A 24206-nucleotide genomic window follows, 5' to 3' on the forward strand; every position below is an offset into this window, starting at 1 on the left:
TTCATTTTTTTAACATTTTGCAAAATAAACAGCAAAAGGATTTTCAAAAAAGACCGACGCGAAAAACTAAACCTGAAAATAAATTATATCTTAAATTTAGGATATAACTCTATATAAGACATATTATAGATTAATATTTAGTGATAAAGATATAAAATATTGATAATTAGAAAACAAACAAATATAAAACAAAAAAAAAAAATAAAATATGTCATATACATAGTTATACATATTTCATTAATTAATACTATCATACATAATACTACTACTATTACAACTACTGCTACTACTACTACACATGCATGCATTTATTTAATACGTTCTACTTTAAGCAGCAATTTAAACTTTCTTTAAAATAATTTTATGTCTTAAAATTTTTACTTAAGAATAATCTATCAATTCTTAAATTTAATTAAACTTAAAATTACCTTTCCTGATTATAAATTTAATTTTTTAATCACCCATCTTAAGTATCTAGCCTACCTAAGTACGTACATTTAAAAAAATTTTAATATTTAGAGAAATAAAGAAGAATTATATATCATACAAATGTAATATTTGTAAACTTTATATATTTTCCTACTTAATAAAAATCTATAGATAGTACCATTCTTCTATATAAAAGTTTTTAAATTTTTTTTAGGGAGTTTATAAAAATCTTAATATAATTAAGAAGAGAAGAAAATAGTATTATATAATGTACAAGTTTTCTTCGATTGATGTTTGATTTCATATTCATTCCATCCGATCTCTGAAACAAATAAAACTACAAAATTAGTAAGATTTTATAAAATATTTATAATTAATTCCCAATTAATGAATTTCTATCTATATAAAACTAAATTTTTAACTCTCATCTTTTGGAAAATTAATGGCCTACCTACAAAAAAAGTTAAAAATTGTATGGGGTCTCTACCTATTTCCAATTGATAAATTCAAATTCCTACCTACATAGGAGCTAGATTTTTAATTTTTAGCTATCGATAAGTTAATGGTACTATTTGCCTACCTATAGAAAAAGTTAAAAATTGTATGGAAACTCTATTTCGAATTGATGATAAATTCAAATTCCTACCTACATAGGAGCTAGATTTTTAATTTTTATGTATTGGAATGTTAATGGTACTATCTGCCTACCTATAGAAAAAATTAAAAATTGTATGAAGAAAAATTGTATTTATTTCGAATTGATGATGAATTCAAATTCCTACCTACATAGGAGCTAGATTTTTAATTTTTATGTATTGGAATGTTAATGGTACTATCTGCCTACCTATAGAAAAAATTAAAAATTGTATGAAGAAAAATTGTATCTATTTCGAATTGATGATGAATTCAAATTCCTACCTACATAGGAGCTAGATTTTTAATTTTTATCTATCGGAAAGTTAATGGTACTATTTGCCTACCTATAGAAAAAATTGAAGATTTTCTAAGAGACTCTATTTATATAAGAGTCTAAATATAATCGAGAAAAGAAAATAATAGAGTATACATTGTATGAAATACGTATTTCATTCGAAGAATTACACAATAATTTCAGAAATAAACAAAACCACAAAAATTGTTCGATATGTAAAAATTTAAAGATTTTTTTAGAGGAGTCTAGATCCAAAAAAATTTAAATATAATTTAAAAAGGGAAGGAATAATCTTCAAAATATAATCTTCTTCGATTGATCACATTCTGCAATACAGTTTCTAGAACAGATTAAAAAATTATTTAAGTAAATTATAAAAAAATTATATCTCTTTAAAATGTTAATAAATATTGATAGATATATATCTTTGAATAAATATATCTAAAATAAATTTGTTAATTGAATATTATGAAAAATATATATACCTAATTGATGCTTGCTTGAATAAATATATCTGAAACAAATTTAGCGAATTAGTAATTAAAAAAAATTTAACATTATAATAAATATATACTCAATTGATGCTTTCTATGAATAAATATATCTGAAACAAATTTATATAATAGATTAATAATTATTAATAATTACTAGCTAATAATTAAAAAAAAATTAATTTTGAAAAAAGTTGTTTTATATATATATATATATGTGTATGTATGTATGTATGTAATAAATATTTACAAATTTTATTTATTAAATAAAAAAAATATTTTTAAAATTTAAAAGAAATAAATAATTGATTATTTAAAAAATGAGCAATTAATATTTATGAAATTTTGGAAAATGATTCGAAATTTTTTTTTAATGCTAACATGAAAAAAAAAGATTGAAATTATTTTATTTTTTAACTCTGAGAAATTTAATAAAATTTTCTCGTAAAATTTTTTATTGAAAAATGGATAATAATCATGAATGAATTTTTATATAAATAAAATTCATTTATAAAATTTTATTTTATTGCTAAAAAGTTAAAATAATCTATATTTTAAAAAATCTGATAATATCACTAAAGAAAAATGTATAGCAGTATTTTCTATAACAAACAGTGAGGGGAGCTGAAAAAAAAATGTCTAAATAGCAGCCAGAGGGACCACTAAAATACAAATATTTTCCACTCAAAATGAAACCGAACAAACCGTGAGTGGAATATCCATTTTTATCGTAACACTAATAAACTATTTTTTAAAATAAAAATTTTTAAAATCAAACGCGATGAGTGCTTCAATATTTACAATGTTAATTTATAAATAATAAAAAAAAAATAAATAAAAAAAACAAAAAAAAATAAAAATTCACGAAAATAATTAATTATACACAACACTAATAATAAATATTATTCTATGCACTCAAATTTCAATAAACGCAACACTAATAGCGTAATCCAATGCAGTCTCTTCTTAATAACTGCTGTTGTACAGTTATGTTGTACAGTCATCCATGTAGCATTTTTAGCTACACCAGATGATTCAGGAACAAAAGTTTCCACAATTCTCGTGGAAAATTGGGCATTCAGTATTCGCAACACTACTTCAGCAAACGCGATTATTTTTAAACGCAACACTAATTGAAAAATAATACAAACAATCGCGATGTAACAATGCATTTGCAACATTAATTTAAAAAAATTTTTTTATTTCTTTATGACTAAGAAATTATAATTAATAATAATAAAGATAAAGAATTTAATAACAAATTATATTAATTTTAATATTATTCTATTTAAAAATTATAATTATTTATATTTAATGAAAAACATAATATTTAATTTGCAAGAATAATACAAACGCGATTTTTATTTTAACGCAACACTAACTCAATTAGTTTTTCGTAACATTAAAAAAAAACCGCAAAATTATTTCGCAACTCTAATTCAACCCGTATTTAATAAATCGCAACACTAATACAAAATCGCGATATGCCCATAATGACTGGAACTTTATGATAGGCCGGCATGCAATCGGCCAAATAATACAACAAATACTACATATTACTAAAACGAGACACAGTGACAAAGTAGTAACAATGACTTCCCATCCTTTGGACCCAAAAAACAGATCCAAAAAATGAGAAGCCATTCGTTGCAGCCCCTCTTCGTGACAGTTTGTCGAGGCCTCTTCGGTCTTCCTCCTTCGGGCGCAATGCCCGCTGAAACTTAAATCTAGGCTCGAAATTCACTGATCGAAGATCAAAGAAAAAAAACAAAAAAAAAAAGTCTAAATCGCGAAAGCTAGTGCACATGGCCGACCAACGATCGTAGCAATCGCTGTCCGTACAAGTGCAGAATCTCGAGCACTAACGTTCGTTTCGAAATATTTCGCGACCACGACCGCGGAAATTCGAAAAATCGATGAGCAAAACCAAAAACGAGTGGCATGCTCCACTCGTTTCAACCGGCTTCACTCTCGATTCTTCAAATTTTATTCCCTGAAACAGATTGTCACGCGAAAAGCGCGCCTACCCGATCAGAGACTGTGACAACCTGCCCGGCCCTACCTACTTACAATTAACATACACACCAGAAAGTATACTACCTATCCTACCTAGCCCTATATTTAAAAAATAGCAAAACAGGCACACCAACACACTCATTCAACGATTCTCACACATAATACTCGGGCGCAAAAGCCTACACTAGGGAAACGTCCCGGGACGCCTCCGACACCCGAGCTTGGCACACAACTCGCATACTCTAACTTTACGTACCATTTTCCTGAAATCGACTAATGATGACTAGTGACCATTGCGTGAAATGGGATAAAAAATAAGTATATCTTAATTTGAATTATAAATATTCATAAAGGAAACAATATATCTTTTTAAAAAAAATTAAACTAATATATTAATATTAATAAATTTAATATTATTTTTGTAATTTCAAAATAATAATTATATAATACTGTATATAAATTGTTGTTGTAATAAGATTAATATTTCTGAATATTTCAAATATATCAAAAATTATAATGTATGAAATAATAAATGAAACGACGCAATTCCATAGCCTAACCATACATACATAATATGGAAAATACGTCGTGCACGATACACTAATACATCATCAGTCGCTAAAAATTTCATTAGCTTATAAATTAAGATCATCATGCCTACCGCCTTTCTCTCACCCAAGTAGCACCTGGGCACGTGAGTGAGGTCCTGGCAATTGACATGGAAGGGGTTAAATCTGAAAATCCTGAGCTAAAAAACAATATTAATGTATCTATTTTTTATTTAACGGACTAATGTTTTTCAATTCGTTATATATTCATTTTATTTTAAACTTTAATTTATTTTAAAAAAATTTAATGAATTATTACAATTTTAAAAATTGAAAAATATACAAGCAATGAACAATAAATTTATTTATATAAATAATAGATTTTTGTATGATTAATAGTAAAAAATAATTGATTCTAATGAAAATATCCTCAGGCGATTTCTTTATCAAAACATTTTCGAAAATCCAAAAAATTCAAAAGTTATTGCTTTGATTCAGAAATCTACCTGTCGCGAAATGTCTTCTTGCACGTATTTTATACATTTTTATATGCAGAAAATAGAAAAAAAATAGAATATTTTTATATTTCAAAATCATATTTAATTTTATAATAAAAAAATTAAAAAGAAATTGAAAATTATGTATCATTATAGTAATATTATATTATTATATTATATTATTCTATTATAATTTTTATTAACGAAATTTTCATTAACGAAGTCGGAGGATATCCGACTTCTACACTATATAATATCTATTTAATTAAAATCATTTCGAAATTTTTTGTTTATTTAAATATTCGTATTTCATTTAAAAATATATATTCATATATTTACATTCATACAATTATTTGATTCATATATTAAATACATCTTACTTTTATAACTAATAATAAACATATTTTGAGTTATAAATATTCAAACTTAATTTATATTTTTTAATTATTAATATTATATTAAAACTTCATTGATATAAAATCAATATCATTTTATTAAAAACGCGATGTGCAAGAAAACCTATCCTAATCTAATAAATAAAACACACAAAAAAATAATGTTACTACTCACAAGTATAATAAATACTTGCGGTCACTGTGCCCGTGCAAATTTCTACGTATACAACCAGTCACCCGTGTCGATTCGGACCTTTCATCCTACGACATGATTGAGTGACCGGAGGAACAAAAATGCATGCGACTCACCAATTGATGCGATGTACATATGTTGCCAACGGTACTGCTTTCAATTCAAGGAAAAGTCATCGTAGGAGGACGTTAAGACTGAAAAAATTGTGAATTTGAAATTTTCATTTTTTGAAATATTTTCTTTTCATCAATATTTCTTTACATTTTATATTAATAATTAAAGAAAGAATAAAATGAATTATAAAAAAAATATATAAAGATAATTACCTCTTCGCGTGGTGGATGATCGCCTTATAATGCAGCACTGATTCTACTCTGTACCGAAAACGAAAATTTATAAAAAAAAAAAATAAAAATAAGAAGCTATTAACACGTCCGTTCATATTACATAATCGGCGAATAAGCACTGATTCTACTTTCGCGTATAATTAATATAATCAAATTTAACGTGAGCTATTGTGCTCTAAAGAATATAAAAAATACTATTACGTAGCAAACACTGACTCTAATAATCGCATTGCACGCGATCACAAATAATTAAACTTGAAGTCCAATCAGTTATCAGCATCTTTAACAAAAATACGGATTACATTAAAATTTTTTTTTAATTGTAAACTCTATTTATTATTTAAAAAATTTAAAATAATGAAAAATGGAACTTGATAAAACTTCGAACTTTAATAAAAATAAAAATTGGAAATAAAAAAATAAATTATAGAAAAATATAAAAAGACAATTACCTCTTCGCATGATGGATGAGCGCTTATACTGATGAGAGAAGCACTGACTCTAACCTGTACCGAAAACGAAAATTTATAAAAAAAAAAAATAAAAATAAGAAGCTATTAACTCGTCCGTTCATGTTATACAATCGGCGAACAAGCACTGATTCTACTTTCGCATATAATTAATATAATTAAATTTAACGTGAGCTATTGTGCTCTAAAGAATATCAAAAATACTATTACGCAGCAAACACTGATTCTAATAACCGCATTGCGCGCGGTCACAAATAATTAAACTTGAAGTCCAATCAGTTATCAGCATCTTTAACAAAAATATGGATTATATTAAAATTTTTTTTAATTGTAAACTTTATTTATTATTTAAAAATTTTGAAATAATGGAACTTAATAAAACTTCGAACTTTAATAAAAATAAATAAAAAAATAAATTATAAAAAAATATAAAAAGACAATTACCTCTTCGTATGATGGATGATAGCTTATACTGATGAGAGAAACACTGACTCTAACCTGTACCGAAAACGAAAATTTATAAAAAAAAAAATAAAAATAAGAAGCTATTAACACGTCCGTTCATGTTGTATAATCGGCGAACAAGCACTGATTCTACTTTCGCGTATAATTAATATAATTAAATTTAACGTGAGCTATTGTGCTCTAAAGAATATCAGAAATACTATTACGCAGCAAACACTGACTCTAATAACCGCATTGCACGCGGTCACAAATAATTAGGTAAAATTTGTTGAAGAAAATACTGCTATTTTTCTAGAATTATTAGTTTTTTGCTTAAATAAAAATCTAAATTTATAAAATTATGTCAAAATTTAATATATTAAAAAAAATTAAGAAAAATTAATTTAACAATATTAGAAATCAAATTTAAAAAAAAATAATTTCTTTAATCTCTTTTAATTCTATCTTAGTATTTTAAAGAAACTATCTAATTTGTAAGAGTTATATTGAATATTATATATTATGAATAATTTATATATATATATATATAATGTTATCACTAATAATTTTACTAAAAAAAATTATTATAAGAAACATTATTAGTGATAAAATAATAAATCACATACATACATCTATTTTATTATAATAAATTGAATATTACCATATGTCCAAAAAGAGCATAAGTGACTATTTGAATTTGAATTGATCAATCAACATGATGTTCCAATTCTGAAGTGGTGTCTCTTCTCTGGAGTTATATGTAATTTCAATTAACTGATAATCTGCACAAAAGAAAATCAAATCTTTATAATAAATGTAAGAAATATATAGATTATGGTATCAAAAAAAAAATACAAAAGTCAAATTTAAATTTTATTTTGTAAACTCATAATAGAAGCTATTTATAACTAAAATGTTCAATAAATTAAAAAAAAAAGAAATAAATCATTTACCAATAAATTGTTGAATAAACATACATTAATGAGTGAAAACATGAAAAGTGAAAAAATAATTATGAAAATATTGACTAATAGAAAAATTACGCACCTGATGAAAAGTAACACAACAAACCCCCACGACTTTCGATAGCACAATGACATCATCTCATATCGCGACTGCCTTTTATACAATTACAAATTGGAGTGGGGGAAAGATTGTCCCAGGAGCCAATCAAAACGCGTCGAGCATCAATTGGCAAATTCTTGAAAGAATCCTTAGATCTTTTCTTTTAGAAATTCTTACAAAGATTTTTGCTGTATTTTATATAAATATTTGTTTTTTCCTTTTATTGATAGATATATCAATTGTTATTTCAATAAATTATTATTTTGTATTGCAAAATGCAAGAAACAGAAGATTAATATAATGTATAATTCAAACAGAATTTAATAAAAATAAGTGCACCAATCACAGGCAAGCACATCTTTGCTTGTATTTCATTGGTTCAGCGTTGCTTCCGAAAAAGTTATAAATATTAGACAACATTTATTTCTCGTTCATTTCAACATCTCATCACTTAAGAATTGGCAATTGGCTATATATTACTATATGAATTCGTTTTATCCTTTCATTTATAGCATTTATTTTTATTTATATAATACAAATTATTATTATGTATCAAATATAAGAATGAGTATGTAGTTCGAATAGATCGAATTCAAAAAAATAAATGCTCAACTATTTCAATGATAGATGTGCATTTGTTTGAATTTAATAAGTTGCATTTCTTTATATTGCAGTATGATGTAGATGATATAGATTATAAATATTGGACATTTATTTCTTGTTCAGTTAAATCATCTCATTTAAAAGATGACAAAGGCTATAATATAATATATATTATATATTATATATAATATAATATATAACTATACGAACACTTGTTTTATTTTTTTTCTAATTTATGCCAGTTACATTATTCTTTAAACAAATTATTATATATCAAATACTGAAATCAGTAGAAAGTTCGAATAGATTGAATTGGAACAAATAAATACACATATTCTTTAATCATTCATTATAAATTTGCTTAAGGTTAAATAATTTAATGTTGCTTTCTAATGTTAATGTATAGGTTATAAATATTCGGCAACATTTATGTTTCGATCAATTCAATACTTATCGATATCTAAGAGATTTTTATTGTATTTTATATAAATACTTGTTTTATCCTTTTATTGATAGATATATCCATTACATTGTTATTTGTTATTTCTATAAATTATTATATTGTAGCAAAATGTAAAATACACAAGATAATTCTAACAGACGGAATTTGAGAAAACTAGGTGCACCATTGCACCAATCACAAGCAAGCATTCTTTTACTTGAATTTAATTGGTTCATCGCTGCTTCCCAAAAAGTTATAAATATTGGACAACATTTATTTCTCGTTCATTTCAACATCTCGTCACCTAAGAGTTGGCAATTGGATAATATATTACTATATGAATTTTGTTTCCTTTCCTTCCTATCCTTTCATTTATAGCATTTATTTCTATTTATATAGTACAAATTATTATTATGTATCAAATATAAGAATAAGTACGTAATTCGAATAGATCGAATTCAAAAAAATAAATGCTCAACTATTTCAATGATAGACGTGCATTTGTTTGAATTTAATAAGTTCACTGTTGCTTTTCTTTATATTATAGTATGGTGTAGATGATGTAGATTATAAATATTGAATATTTATTTCTTACTCAATAAAATCATCTCGACACCTAAAAGATGACAAAGGCTATAGATTACTATACGAACATTTGTTTTATTTTTTTTCTAATTTATTCAGTCACATTATTACTTAAACAAATTATTATTATATATCAAATGCTGAAATCAGTAGAAAGTTCGAATAGATTGAATTGGAACAAATAAATACACATATTCTTTAATCATTCATTATAAATTTGCTTAAGGTTAAATAATTTAATGTTGCTTTCAAATGTTAATGTATAGGTTATAAATATTCAGCAACATTTATGTTTCGATCAGTTCAGCATCTATCGATATCTAAGAGATTGTCGAAGATTTTTACTGTATTTTGTATTAATACTTGTTTTATCCTTTTATTGATAGATATATCTATTACATTGTTATTTGTTATGTCTATAAATTATTATTTTGTAGCAAAATGCAAGATACACAAGATAATTCTAACAGACCGAATTGGAGAAAAATAGGTGCACCATTGCACCAATCACAGGCAAGCATTCTTTTACTTGAATTTAATTGGTTCATCGCTGCTTCCCAAAAAGTTATAAATATTAGACAACATTTATTTCTCGTTCATTTCAACATCTCGTCACCTAAGAGTTGGCAATTGGATAATATATTACTATATGAATTTTGTTTCCTTTCCTTCCTATCCTTTCATTTATAGCATTTATTTTTATTTATATAATACAAATTATTATTATGTATCAAGTATAAGAATGAGTACGTAATTCAAATAGATCGAATTCAAAAAAATAAATGCTCAACTATTTCAATGATAGACGTGCATTTGTTTGAATTTAATAAGTTCACTGTTGCTTTTCTTTATATTATAGCATGATGTAGATGATGTAAATTATAAATATTGAATATTTATTTCTTGTTCAATAAAATCATCTCGATACCTAAAAGATGACAAAGGCTATAGGTTACTATACGAACACTTGTTTTACTTTTTTCTAATTTATGTCAGTCACATTATTACTTAAACAAATTATTATTATATATCAAATGCTAAAATCAGTAGAAAGTTCGAATAGATTGAATTGGAACAAATAAATACACATATTCTTTAATCATTCATTATAAATTTGCTTAAGGTTAAATAATTTAATGTTGCTTTCTAATGTTAATGTATAGGTTATAAATATTCGGCAACATTTATGTTTCGATCAGTTCAGCATCTATCGATATCTAAGAGATTGTCGAAGATTTTTACTGTATTTTATATTAATACTTATTTATAATACTTGCTTTATCCTTTTATTGATAGATATATCTATTACATTGTTATTTGTTATTTCTATAAATTATTATTTTATATTTTATTGATAGATATATCCTTTTATTGATAGATATATCTATTACATTGTTATTTGTTATGTCTATAAATTATTATTTTGTAGCAAAATGCAAGATACACAAGATAATTCTAACAGACCGAATTGGAGAAAAATAGGTGCACCATTGCACCAATCACAGGCAAGCATTCTTTTACTTGAATTTAATTGGTTCATCGCTGCTTCCCAAAAAGTTATAAATATTAGACAACATCTATTTCTCGTTCATTTCAACATCTCGTCACCTAAGAGTTGGCAATTGGATAATATATTACTATATGAATTTTGTTTCCTTTCCTTCCTATCCTTTCATTTATAGCATTTATTTTTATTTATATAGTACAAATTATTATTATGTATCAAATATAAGAATGAGTACGTAATTCAAATAGATCGAATTCAAAAAAATAAATGCTCAATTATTTCAATGATAGACGTGCATTTGTTTGAATTTAATAAGTTCACTGTTGCTTTTCTTTATATTATAGTATGGTGTAGATGATGTAGATTATAAATATTGAATATTTATTTCTTGTTCAATAAAATCATCTCGACACCTAAAAGATGACAAAGGCTATAGATTACTATACGAACATTTGTTTTATTTTTTTTCTAATTTATGTCAGTCACATTATTACTTAAATAAATTATTATTATATATCAAATGCTAAAATCAGTAGAAAGTTCGAATAGATCGAATTGGAACAAATAAATACACATATTCTTCAATCATTCAAATAAATTTATAATGAATTCATATAAATTTGCTTAAAGTTAAATAATTTAATGTTGCTTTCTAATGTTAATGTATAGGTTATAAATATTCAGCAACATTTATGTTTCGATCAGTTCAGGATCTATCGATATCTAAGAGATTGTCGAAGATTTTTACTGTATTTTGTATTAATACTTGTTTTATCCTTTTATTGATAGATATATCTATTACATTGTTATTTGTTGTTTCTATAAGTTATTATTTTGTAGCAAAATGCAAGATACACAAGATAATTCGAACAGACCGAATTGTAGAAAAATAGGTGCACCATTGCACCAATCACAGGCAAGCATTCTTTTACTTGAATTTAATTGGTTCATCGCTGCTTCCCAAAAAGTTATAAATATTGGACAACATTTATTTCTCGTTCAGTTCAACATCTGGACGTCTAAGAGTTGGTAGTGTCTGTATTTTAAAATTTGTGTTATATGTGAATGTTTGTTTTGTTCTTTTATTTTTAGTTATGTTAATTATATTATTACTTGTACAAATTATTATTATATATTTAATGCTATAATTAGTGGATTCTAGTATCGATAATTTGGACATATGGAATTTAACAAGAATAACTACAGTGTGATATTATTGACAGGCAAGTATGTACATAGATCTACAATATATTTTTTATATACATATTTTGAAGATTTTTTTTAATTTTTTACTATTTATTTTTTATTTTTTTTATTTATTTATTTTAATATTATAATTTAAAATGTACTAATTTTTTGAGTAATAATTAGAGTAGAAATTAAATGTAAGAATTGGTAATTGTTTCGAATATATATGTGATTTTTAAATATTAAAAAATCTTCAAAAATATAATTATAAATTTAAATTATCTTAATCTTGCTATTAATTTAAAATGATTGAAATCATTTATATTATTAATAAAATTGATAGAATATAAAAAGAACATATAATTTAATAAATTTATTAAAATAATAATAAATAAGATTAAAATTTCATTTATTTCTATATATTTATTATATTATATTATATGTATTCATATATAATTTACTTGTCTTATAATTGATAATTATAGAATTGACATTGTGGTTATAATCTTATTTATGATAGATCGGTAATATTGGAAATGATTCTAATAAAAGTTTTTTAAGACTTTTACAATATAAAATCTATATTTTATTTTTATTAAAATAAGATAAGGAATTTATTTGTAAAATAGCATATTTATAATTTTTTCTATATATAATATCAATAATTTTTTTCTTAAATAATGGGGTTTTTTTAATCGTCGTATTTCCCGCCAATTCACAATCTCGTGGTAGCATGCGAACTCTTGCGGTCATATTCAGTATTAAATTAAATAGTATTCGAAGTATGTGTTGAAAATTTATATCTTATTATTATTTATAAGAATTAATATTCATTATCGTATCTTAACTTTTAATATATCTATAAAAAATCAAATGCATATTGTATAGAATTATTTTAAAATTCATTTTTCTATTTTATTTTCTATTTCATTCTTCTAAACTATATCAAAATATAATATTTACCGATTTTTAAAATCTTACAATTCTTCATTGTTTCATGTTTAGAATAATCTGACATAATATTACTAAATATGATTAAAAACTATTAAAAATTATCAAATTACTAAAAATTACTAAACTAAATAGCATTAATATCTGAATTTATAAATTAATAATATCTTTGATATTACATTATATTATATTAAAATCACACAATAAATATAAATATCTTGTACTATTGAAGAAGATTTATTTGAAAAGCTAGTTTCACTGTTCGAAATTTATATCGTATTTATTGTATGTATATATAGTAGGAAAACGACTAAATATCGATCACATAAATACTTACTCTTCACGTTTGTCCTTTCTACCCCTCTACGTGACGCATCATAGGATAAACTGAAACCTGGCTTACATTACGAGCAGGTGAAGGCGCCGGTGTCAGTAAACCTCCGGTCGTCTTAAAGAGCGGATCGCGTCAACGAATGTCTCTTCCTTTACAAAACTTAAGTGAACGAAAGTTGTGATAGTTTTATTTCATTTCAACAATGAAACTCAATTTTTATCTACATCGTGTTAGTTCGTGAATGTATTTAATTTCATGTGTCTTTTGAATTATGTATCAGGAAGGTTGAACACGGAACACGTGTGATTTAGAAGAAATTCAGGTAACATCTTTGTGTTTTTTGATTTTTTCTATAATTATCGTGGAATAATCAAACGAATCATTGAAATTTAAAATTAGATATTTTTTGATTATCTGTATGTAAGAAATGTTTCTTAGAAATTAGAATTTAGAAATTGGATTTTGTATCTAAGAAATAACGGTATATTTAAGAATCGGTCAAAATGTTACCGAAGATAACTTCACGTAAACATAGGACATTAATGTTTTTTATTTTGTAAATATTTCTCGTTTGAATTTCCTTGCTTTATCTCTTTAAAGAAACGCTGATTTTGACGATCTCTCTAATGTATTTTCGTTTATGAAAAAAAACTTAACGAGCAATTTCATTTACACGCGATTGCAAAAAAAAGAACACGCAACATCGAATCAGGGCAAGTAGCTTTTACACACATATGCACATGTCACGAGAAGCTTGTGCTAATAAATCAGCGGAAGAGAATGCGTCTATGTTCATTGCGAAAAAAAAACGGTGATCGTTAGTTTTGTGCCAATTATTGCAATTATAAAATACCGTGTTTTTTTTCTTAATGCAAAATCACTCGGCACGTTTTCTCGGCGAATGATTACATTGACGTTATTATTCCCCTGTTTGTTGCATACACAACCGTGGAATACACTGGAGTACTATTGTTCTCTTCAATGAAAACCCTTGCACGGTGGAACGAGTTTTATTCAGAAGAAAACAAGCCGTGGAATCAGGACTATTATTCTTCCACGATCTATTCGCGATGAATAATAATTATGAAATATTTCGTGGGATAAAGAAACTTGGCCGAATCGACAAAGGAGAATATTAGCCTTATAGCAAAATCTTAAACGTGGTTAAATTTTCTACATCGATTCAATTAACACTGTCATAGCATCTTCCTGGTAACTACTTTCTTTGTTTTGTGCACATTGGTGACTAAATAACTCGGTGAATTAATATTGCGTAACTGCATGAATGTACACACATAGAAGTCGTGCGAATTAGTAACGCAAACTCGAGTAATTATTTATGTTTGAAGAAATTAATGATACAGAAGCAATCGGGTATAACAAATAATAAGAATTTCTTACGCCACCGTTTTTCTTGCTACTACGACTAGAAAATATCCCGTTTCGATATTATTATTATCATTATTAATCATACAATGAAATTTTTATCGATGTTGATTTATGTCAGGAATTGTGATGTTGATTTATTTCACGTATCAATTGATTCTATCGATAGTTTCGATTCGTTGAAAATTAGGTAAGCAAGAAAAAATATATTTTAAATAGTAATAGATATATTCTACAATTTGAAAGCGATTTTAAAATATTTATAATACACGTATACGGTTCATCCTCTTTTACATGGAATAAAATCACCAATAATGGAAATGACTATCATTCCGGGTTTAAATAAATTAGCCATTCGATCCATCCTGGACGTAACATAACGGTGTTTCGATTTCGTGCTCATAGATTCTACATTTCAACGTAATGATTTTATTGGCCGGCATACGCACCAATTTACGTAAATACGCACTGTCTACTTTTTCTTCTCCTTCTCCTACCTCGTGCAGCTGTTATCCGTTTCACATTGCACGAGGATTCTTTTGACGATGACTCGTTAAACGTAACTTATAACTCGATACCAACTTACGATATACCGAGCAATTTAATGCCTTCTGATGCTAATAAACCAATTCCACGGCCTGGTTACCTAGCCAATCATAAGACGTACAGCTTCGATCAGATCATTTCGTCCAACAGAACGATTGATTAAGACGAGATCTATAGAAACAAGCAGGATTATCCCGGAAAGAACTTGGAAAAAAACAATCATAAATTTCTTTGAATTTAGTTCGATCGATTCTGTCATTTATGAAAACGACAGAGTATGTATATAATCTATTAAGCTGAGATTGCAAATTTTTATTCTCCCATTGATGAATAAATATTAATAGTCTATCTTTATAATTATAAATAGAAAAATGGAAGATAACCATTATTGATTAATCGTAGAAAGTAATAACGAAGCTATCTTATTTACAGACAAACGATATTGCGATAACTGATATCTTCATAACGCAGAATGAAATTGGAATACGAATATTGAATTTTTTAGTATATATTTTTTTAATGTAATCGAAGATTGAAAGTACAAAACTTTTATTCCTTGGATCGTAAGGAACAGATATACTCTTCGCATTACTTGATGGTATAATAAGTATAAGATAAACGAATAACGTATATTTTGGAAACATCGGATTGTTTTCCTGAGAACTTCCGTTAGATCGTACATGTTAATGCATTAACGAAGAAACACGATTCTTTTACCACATAGAAGAGAATAAATTGCTCGTTAATTTCTACCAACATTACTCGAAGCGAAACGAATCGCGATATTTTTCCAATTTAACGTGAACGATAAGCCAAATTCTAAACACGTTTTACTTTCAATGATAAATATTTATATGCAGTTGCACCGATTAAATTTCTACTATATAAATAGCGTATATATGCGGAATTACAGTTAGAAAAGGACCGAGGTTCAGAACAAAAGTTCGATGTCAGATACGAAGAGGTTAAATCAAATCGACTAAACAAAACACGACCATAAAAAAAATGAGAGGAAGAAATTATTCTATTAAAGCAATATGCAATCGAGATCTAAGAATGTAAATTATCGAAGTCGAGTTAATGAACGTGCATGAGTTATATTTATAATATAATAATAATAATCCGGATATGAAATAACGGGTGTAACGATGATAAATTTCTATACATGATTCCAGAGCGATAGATTACAATCAATTTGCGGGGTACTTGAACTTCACGCACTCGCACGCCTCTTAATTTCTCGGTGTAATTAAAAGAAGAGAGAAACCAGCCAGGAATTTTTGTTTTTATATTTAATCTCGCAACTTTCAAAGTCGTGCTCGTTCATATTGTAATTTCTCGCATTTACGATCAATGCAACCGATGCAACGGAATATTATATTTCCGTTTCTTAAAGGGACCGGTTCAGATTAATACATAGTTTCCTCGCATTCCATTGAAAAGTAGTTCAGGGACACCTGATCGATATTAGATAGTATCTCGTTTAATTTTCAACGTTTAACGACCCGAGACGATATCATTCGACGCATCGATCACTTTCCCGTAACGTGTGTCAAAAAATTAAATTGTTAGAAACTAATATAATACGCGTGCACGCGATGCGCAAACACGTCGATCGTCCAGTTGAAAGATCGTTGGAGCAATAAAAAGTAAAAATTAAGATATATAGACCGTGACGATTGGAGAAGCTAGTCGACACGCGACAATTTCTTTCTCTATTCTCCGCCACGGCTGCGTAAAAATTTCACCATGGTTGCTTCTTCTCGAAGAAAGTTAATAAGAAAGTTTCCTCCTCGTTAATTGCCGGGACAAACGCATTTGTCTCGGTTTTTAAACGCAGTCGAATCATTTGAATGGGGTGATTTTTGTAGAACGTTTTTAGCCGTTAAGTTACGAGCGATAAACGATCGTCCGGGAAAATTACTGAAATCGTAAATCGATCTGCCCGGAAAATGGTAATCGGTAACGTTTTGCCGCGTGTAATCAGTTGACGTGATAAATGGCGAGATATTTATTATCGTGAAAGCGCGTGCAACGCGCCTCCCATTGATCCAACGTGCTACACTTCTTTTTCCTCTTCCTCTTCTTGTCGGTGCACGTAGTATTTTTCTTTTCTCTCTCTTTCTCTCTCTTTTCTTTTTCCCTTACTAGTAGCAACAGGCTGATGCATCTGCAACAGGTTCCCAGATGATCTAAAGGTTAAAAATACAGAAGATACGGTAACCATAAATTAGTCGATTGACTGAAAGAAATGTGAGAAACGAAGCGACTTACGCATAAACTTTCCTGCTACGGATATAATACAACGATACCACTATTATCGTCGTCATCGCCGTAATCATTATCGTTATTATCATCCGTTAATTACCTGCGTCCAATTACCTGCCGCATCTTAACATTTTTTCTCTCTCACCTAGGAACGCTTATTTTCGATTCCATTCACCGTTACCGTTTCAAGCTAGAGACCGCGTTAATACATTATTAAACAACAACCATTTATATTTCCGTGTTTTCATAGTGAAAAATCAAGGAGAAACAGGGACACACTCGCATTGGATTAATTAGAAGAAAGTCGCGTACGAAATCAACTTTCCATCGCAACGTCTGTCCATCAACTGGAAATATTTAATTAAATAGAATTATTTTAACGACTCGTAATCGTCTACTATGTAGATCTCCTCGGATGAAACTAGTCTCGCTGATGTTTGAGCGACATGTGTTTGCTCAACTGATTCATTATCTGTATGGTTAAGCATTTTCTTTGTTGATACGTCAAATAATCTTCCATTCAAGTGATTCGAAAAGCTACGAAGATAAAAATATCGAATGAAAAAGCGATCCCGGTATATAAAAGATCTTGGTTTTGATTTCCAATCTTTCTTCGTCGAACTATTTTTCGATGTGACGTGAAAATGGAGCGTGTAATAGGTATAAACGTTAAAAAAGCGGCATTCAAAACGTATACGTTCCTTCGGGTTGAGCGAATAACAGAGCGGAATATCTCGTTCTTGCTGCGATCGATAGAGGCCGATCCATACCGTGGACCATGGTTCCCCCTTTTTACGAGATCTTATTTATCCATCGACTTCCGGAAGCGTCTGAGAGGTTTTTCAAGACGAAACGCAAGAAGCAGACGATCGGTTTGCAGTAACAGAGCAAACGGTTTGTGGACGGTCCATTAAATCGAACGATCGGGAACACGGGAACGAGATAATCGTTCGTTCACGTTTACTTTCCGCTACTGTACGATCGATTCATTGTAAAAGCTATTGCGTAACAACTACCGCGCCAAGTATCTTTCGTCGTTTTTTTTTCAATTCCAAATTTGGCATTTTCTCTTAACGAAAAATTGCGTATTTTTCAAATGTGAAATTCAAAATATGAACGAAAAATTGGAAGAAAAGGCGAAGAAAATCGATGGATCTGACGAGTCGCTTAATGAGTTTAATAATACACGTTATTTGTAAGAAATGGAATGTCATTGCATCCCAATCGCGGATGATTATTTTGATTGGTGCAGGTTGAAATAGCTGTTCGATCGATCCCACGGAATACTTGTAATTCGTAGATAAATCACGAGACCACCATTGGATACAATCACGACGCCTCTATGTCGTTTCCTAGTGGTCCGTGTAAACACATCACGTGGTTAAAAGCACGTGTAGCAATGCCGTGGCCCTCGTCTTGCATAGGGAATGAGGCTGGCGTGGCTGAATTTCAGCCGATCGAACGTGAATTTCTGCGAGCGAGCACGACTTCCTCTCGCGCATTCCATGCCCGTTACACACGGCGACTCGGCATTCCAACCACGGAGTTCCTAAAGCCTCGTTCACAGTGCACCAAGTTGGCCGTTGTATGCACCAACGATGTAACCGTGACTTCGCGTTCCTTTGTCCGTTGGCCAGAACAAAGATACACTCGTGCCGGCGGAAGTGTCGATTTTGTACGCGAAATCGTTTTCCCTTGTCCCGAGGAAACGTTCTCACGACCCGCTGCGATTCGTTGCGCCACGACAATCCCAGTCGTTCTCACTCGATGTTCGCTTCTAGACCGAGAACGAACGAATTTTCTCTCGCTTCGAACCCCGATCGATAGAATATCCGAGGCCTCGATGCAAAATTTATACCTTCGATCTGTCGGGATCGTACGATCATTATCGTACAAGATGCGGAATCGTTGGGATCATTATCGTCATGCGCCATCATCCCATTCCCGCTCCTTCGTATAATCGTATCATTAGAAACATAAACTTGCCGAATTGCAAAGCATCATCGGTGCGAGATTACAACCGCGTCGCGTTTCCCATCTCAAGCCGAAGTTGGAAGCAACAGAAATGATAACGGGGAGTATCTCGTTGGATACTCGTTGTATCGTTTTATATCCATCGTGTTTCCGCTATGCGGAAAGTCAAGTACCTCTTTAAAATTTTCAACGATCCTCCCTCGGATTTCTTCCATGCGAGCGAGTGTAATCGTGCAAGAAGCGCGAGCATGGACGGGTCTTCCTCGGGAGTATAAACGCCGCGCCGTTGCAAAACGCGAGGAATCGAAGCACGTAACGGTGCAACAAGATCGAGGTAACGCTTTATATGGTCCTGTAAATTAGATTTCTGTTGGTCCCCGTTGCCAAACGTCATTCCGGATTCGAGCGCTCTCTCTCTCTCCCTCTCCCTCTCCCTCTCTCCCTCTGGTATCTCGTTTTCCCTCGTTTCCGTCCTCGACGACACACCGGTGCACGTGTGTCCGCGTTAAAGATACAGTTATGCACTTCACGAAGGAGAGAGGGATGGAACTCAGACAGACGAAGGATCCGTTTTATAACTAGAGATTCATAACGGCACACGATCTCACAATGGACACTAGATGGCAAGCAACGACGGGACCAATGCCTCTGTCCGATGGAATCGATGTCTTTCACGAACCACCGGTTTCTCCATCGTTCTAGCAATATCGCAGAAACAATGGCACCCGACAGGATCGAGTTGTTCTTTTCGCAGTGCATCGCAGTGGAAAAAGATGAAGTTTTTTTTTTGTATCAACTTTTTCTTGAAGTCATAAATTTTTGTTTCACGGATATAGTATGTAGGACGTAGAGAAGTAAAACGTGGCGATCCTCGTTTGCGATCTCCTTTCGATCGTTTAGACTGGATTACCGAGCATTGTATAAAATCGAAAGCATCTTCGGATAGACGCGGATAGGCGAGGACGCGTGTGCGTATCTAAACCTGGTAGCGGGAAACGTGTATTTCAGACCGGTTTCTTGGAAATGGACGCAAAATATACGTAAGGATGTTCAATGGATATCGAAAGAGTTCATCGTTGACCGCGTACGAGAATTTAGATAGCGAGTACAATCGATAAGAGTGAAATCAATCGTGGAACGAGACGATACGTTCGAAGATTCGATCGTATAAATGTGAATGCGACGATGAATAATTAATAGCACCGTGTATCGTCGAATGAATATCTATCGCACGTTTAGCTTGGAACAAATTCGACGAAAATTCGTTACGATTCGTAAAGAAAATTTATCGGAGAAACGATTGAAAATCCGATGCACGGCGATATATTTTTTCCGCGATATGTTAATAATAGGCGTCGTGTCGATGAAATGGGATTTAATTGACGTTAATGAGTGTTACGCGATACGAGAATGATACGAAAACGTACACGTAAACGCGAATAGCATGATGGTTATTTTATTATTTCTTCCTTAGGCGGAGCATACGCAAGGAGGAGGACAAGCGCGACAGTTGGTTCGTCGCAAAAGTAAAACGACCACTTCCCCTTTCCGAGCTGCAACTTGCCTTGCAAATCGTCCCAGCATAAAACGAAGCGTCGTTTCACCGGTGGGGAAAAAATAATTATCCAGTGGTGTCTTTTTGTGGAAAACGGAGAAGCCTTCCGTTAGAAACCGCCGTGAAACGCGATCGGAGACACACGACATGATAGAAAGCACTAGTTTCACGCATCTTAATGGGTTAATAACGATAATCCCAGGATTGGGACCATCCTCCTTGATCGACGATATTCTTTCGTAAAAATAGTAACGCCTTCCGCTGTGCCGATCCTGGTGAAAAGCATTTCGACCCCTCGGCTAGAAAGTGTTCGTGTTCGTGTGGAAAGAAGCGACGATCAATGGGCGTATCTCGTCTCTTGCTCGAGCATTAATGACTTCAATTTCCTGTGGATACAGCGGCTAGCATCGAGAGACGAATCATTCGCGTCGAGGACGGATTATAGCGTGCATTAGCGTTGGGAAAACGAAGGAAAATCATTTTCGAACTCTCCTCTTAATAGCCATCGAACAGAGCTTCCACTCGTATTCGAATGTCGTCGAATGGTAATGGAAACAATCCTTATACTAGTCCGACGAACGTTCCGTTTAAAATTTCTGATCGTGGTATCGTGGCTAGGAATCGATTTAATCGGTACCAGTAACCGGCCCTACTACTGGATACAATTCATTCAAATGTTATTCAGCTTTTTGAGCGTGACTGAGATCGAAGCGCAGACACGAGCAAAGAGCGTCGTACAATATTCGGCCGATCGAGGTCTCATCGCGATCGAATCACTATTGTAAATCGAGTCTTAGATCTCGATCCTCGAACCTAATTTTTGTCTAAACTTTTCCCAGAGAAACAAGTTTTATTTTCTTAGTTTAGAAATTGCCGTTCTTTAATTTTTAATTTAAATAAATCGATAAACGCGCTTCGTCGGCAAACGTAAGTGAGACCACTGACACGCTTTTACCGCCTTTATGATTCATAGCACACGTTAAATTCGTACCACGAATGGGACACACCCAAGACTCCCAGCCTGCAATCACCAGGCTATATCTGCTTGCAAATCTTTGCAAATACCGAACGCGATCCTCTCATTTGGAATTTCTTTCGATGGTCGAATGATCGTTAAATCAGTGATGACTGTGAGTCGAGTGGATGCCTGGTCATCGCGTGTTTAGGGTTAACGAACCAGAAATATTTAAAAGCAGGCACGGCAGGCATTTTTGAATGCATAATTTATCGCGACGAGGCGAGCGTTTACGCGGATTCATCGTTGACTCGTCGATATTACCGTGGTAAAAAATCGAGTTAGCACTCTTCTCTGTGTTTAGACTATCCACGGGCTGGCCTTAGCCGGGTGGTAATTCTTCTCGTGTCTCTGTTCCACCTAGACGAACAACGTATCATTTCGCGTTGCACAGACTCTCGCTCGTCATGTTTAATGCGATAACAACTAACAATCAGCCGGGTCTACGCACGCGCGTATGAAAATCACCGGCAAGGAAAGTGTTACCTTTGCTCGGTCCGACTGCAATTGTGCCTCGAGTGTCGGAATTTTCTTCGAATTGCCTTCCTTTGGTTTGGGGGAAAAAATAAAAAAAAGGAAAAAAGAGAAAATGCTCAAAGTGCATGGAATAAATAATATTACAAATATTACAAGCGGGAGAAATTTTGGAAAGCGAGAAATGCGTTTCTTTTTAATTTCAGTTTTACGAACTGTGACTATCCGTTCAATGGCGATACAATAGCGATTAGTGAATCTGGAACGTAAAAAGTTAGTCTCGATATCCAACAACACCCAGATAATTTTACTAATTATATACACTTTCGATTCCATCCGCTGGTATATAATCTTCTCTATATCTAATCGTAGCTTTTCTTAGGAAAAAAAAAAAGGAAGAAGATTATGAAAAAGAAGAAAACGAAAGTATTCGCGTTGAAATCGCGCTACTTTTCCTCGTTAGAAATGGAATTTTTCTTCGTTATCCCCGAGGAGGTCCCGATTGCTTATAATCGTCAACTATGTGTTTACGGCCGTCATTTTCAGTTGGCCGAGCGACCATTTACCGGACGATATTCAAATAATCTCGATCGTTGCTCGCTCGAGCGAGTCGAAGCCAACGAGATGACCGGCGAGATCCAATCTCACATTTATTATCCCGGACCGCGGCGGTGGTTGCGGTAGCTTTGCATCTCCCTCTTTTTTTTTCCACCCGTCGCCCTTTATTTCCTTCCCTTTCCTTCCTCTCCTTTCTTTTTCTCTCTCTCGATTCTTCATCCGTATCCCGACTACAGTAGCGACTCGTGGAATACCGTAATCAATACGCATGTTCCGAATAGCCATCCTTCAGGAGACTCTTACGCGAGATTCCGATGCACACGACGATCCTGGAATATCCTTGGATTCATCTTGGATCGAGGTCGTTGAAACATTTTTCCTCCCGGGGAAAATTTCACGCGTGACGAGGCCAGCCATCGAAAGACTCGAAGCTAGCAAATTATTGGCAATAAATATTTTATTAAGACGCACAAGAGCGTCTCTATCGAAATATCGGTTGGAGATTGAAATCGGGATTATTCTTTAGGAATTTTATCTCGTGGAATTGGAATAATTGCGTTTTAGAGAGTACGTTCGATCCGTGAGATGGAGATTCTTTTATTTTTGATTGCGAAAAGAAGAACATCGAATTTATAGAAAGTGGAAATTGCACTAGTTGGGGACGTGCAAGTTGCGGTAGCCTATCGTGAGATCTAAATTCGCAAATAGCGGTGCATAAAAATGGCGAACAATTACCAGAATTGCAGCGCGAGCATTATATGACCAGAAGAAAAAAATAGTTGGGTTAATCGTAGATTAGCCTTTTATGCCAAAGAGAGTCGGTGGCGGGCTAATTATCATCGGGTAAGGATCTCTTCGTTCTTTTCTTGCTATTCCACTAGGCGAACACTTCTACGCACTATTTTGGTATCTCGGGGGAACGCAACTCCCTAGTTGTATTTACAGTTTACTTAATTCCAGCAATTACCTTGTTCCGTGGAACGAACCTTTCGTC

At 31.1% G+C, this 24206-nt stretch overlaps 1 protein-coding gene and 3 long non-coding RNA genes across 6 annotated transcripts in view; 1 reads left to right on the plus strand and 3 right to left on the minus strand.

Moving 5' to 3' along the window:
* The window catches only part of LOC107998710 (uncharacterized), a 48461-nt gene that overhangs the window by 3043 nt on the left and 21212 nt on the right, over positions 1–24206 (plus strand). Inside the window, exon 1 of one of the 3 annotated variants that reach the window (XM_017058123.3) lies at positions 13528–13758. The exons of the other annotated variants lie outside the window; for them this stretch is intronic. The gene's annotated coding sequence lies outside the window, so the exon portion shown is untranslated. Of the gene's footprint in view, positions 1–13527; positions 13759–24206 lie in introns of those variants that run through there. 3 annotated transcript variants of the gene reach the window in all.
* Positions 1493–7848, minus strand: LOC133667235 (uncharacterized). Its single transcript, XR_009832538.1, has 4 exons — positions 7809–7848; positions 7423–7543; positions 1846–1874; positions 1493–1700 (listed from the first exon to the last, which is right to left on the minus strand). It is a non-coding gene; the product is annotated as an uncharacterized LOC133667235 (long non-coding RNA).
* On the minus strand, positions 5508–6725 carry LOC133667236 (uncharacterized). Its single transcript, XR_009832539.1, has 3 exons — positions 6300–6725; positions 5827–6127; positions 5508–5694 (listed from the first exon to the last, which is right to left on the minus strand). It is a non-coding gene; the product is annotated as an uncharacterized LOC133667236 (long non-coding RNA).
* Positions 17490–18084, minus strand: LOC133667265 (uncharacterized). Its single transcript, XR_009832591.1, has 2 exons — positions 17643–18084; positions 17490–17560 (listed from the first exon to the last, which is right to left on the minus strand). It is a non-coding gene; the product is annotated as an uncharacterized LOC133667265 (long non-coding RNA).

Source organism: Apis cerana, linkage group LG14 (genome assembly GCF_029169275.1).
Source record: "Apis cerana isolate GH-2021 linkage group LG14, AcerK_1.0, whole genome shotgun sequence".
Classification (NCBI taxonomy): Eukaryota; Metazoa; Arthropoda; class Insecta; order Hymenoptera; family Apidae; genus Apis; species Apis cerana.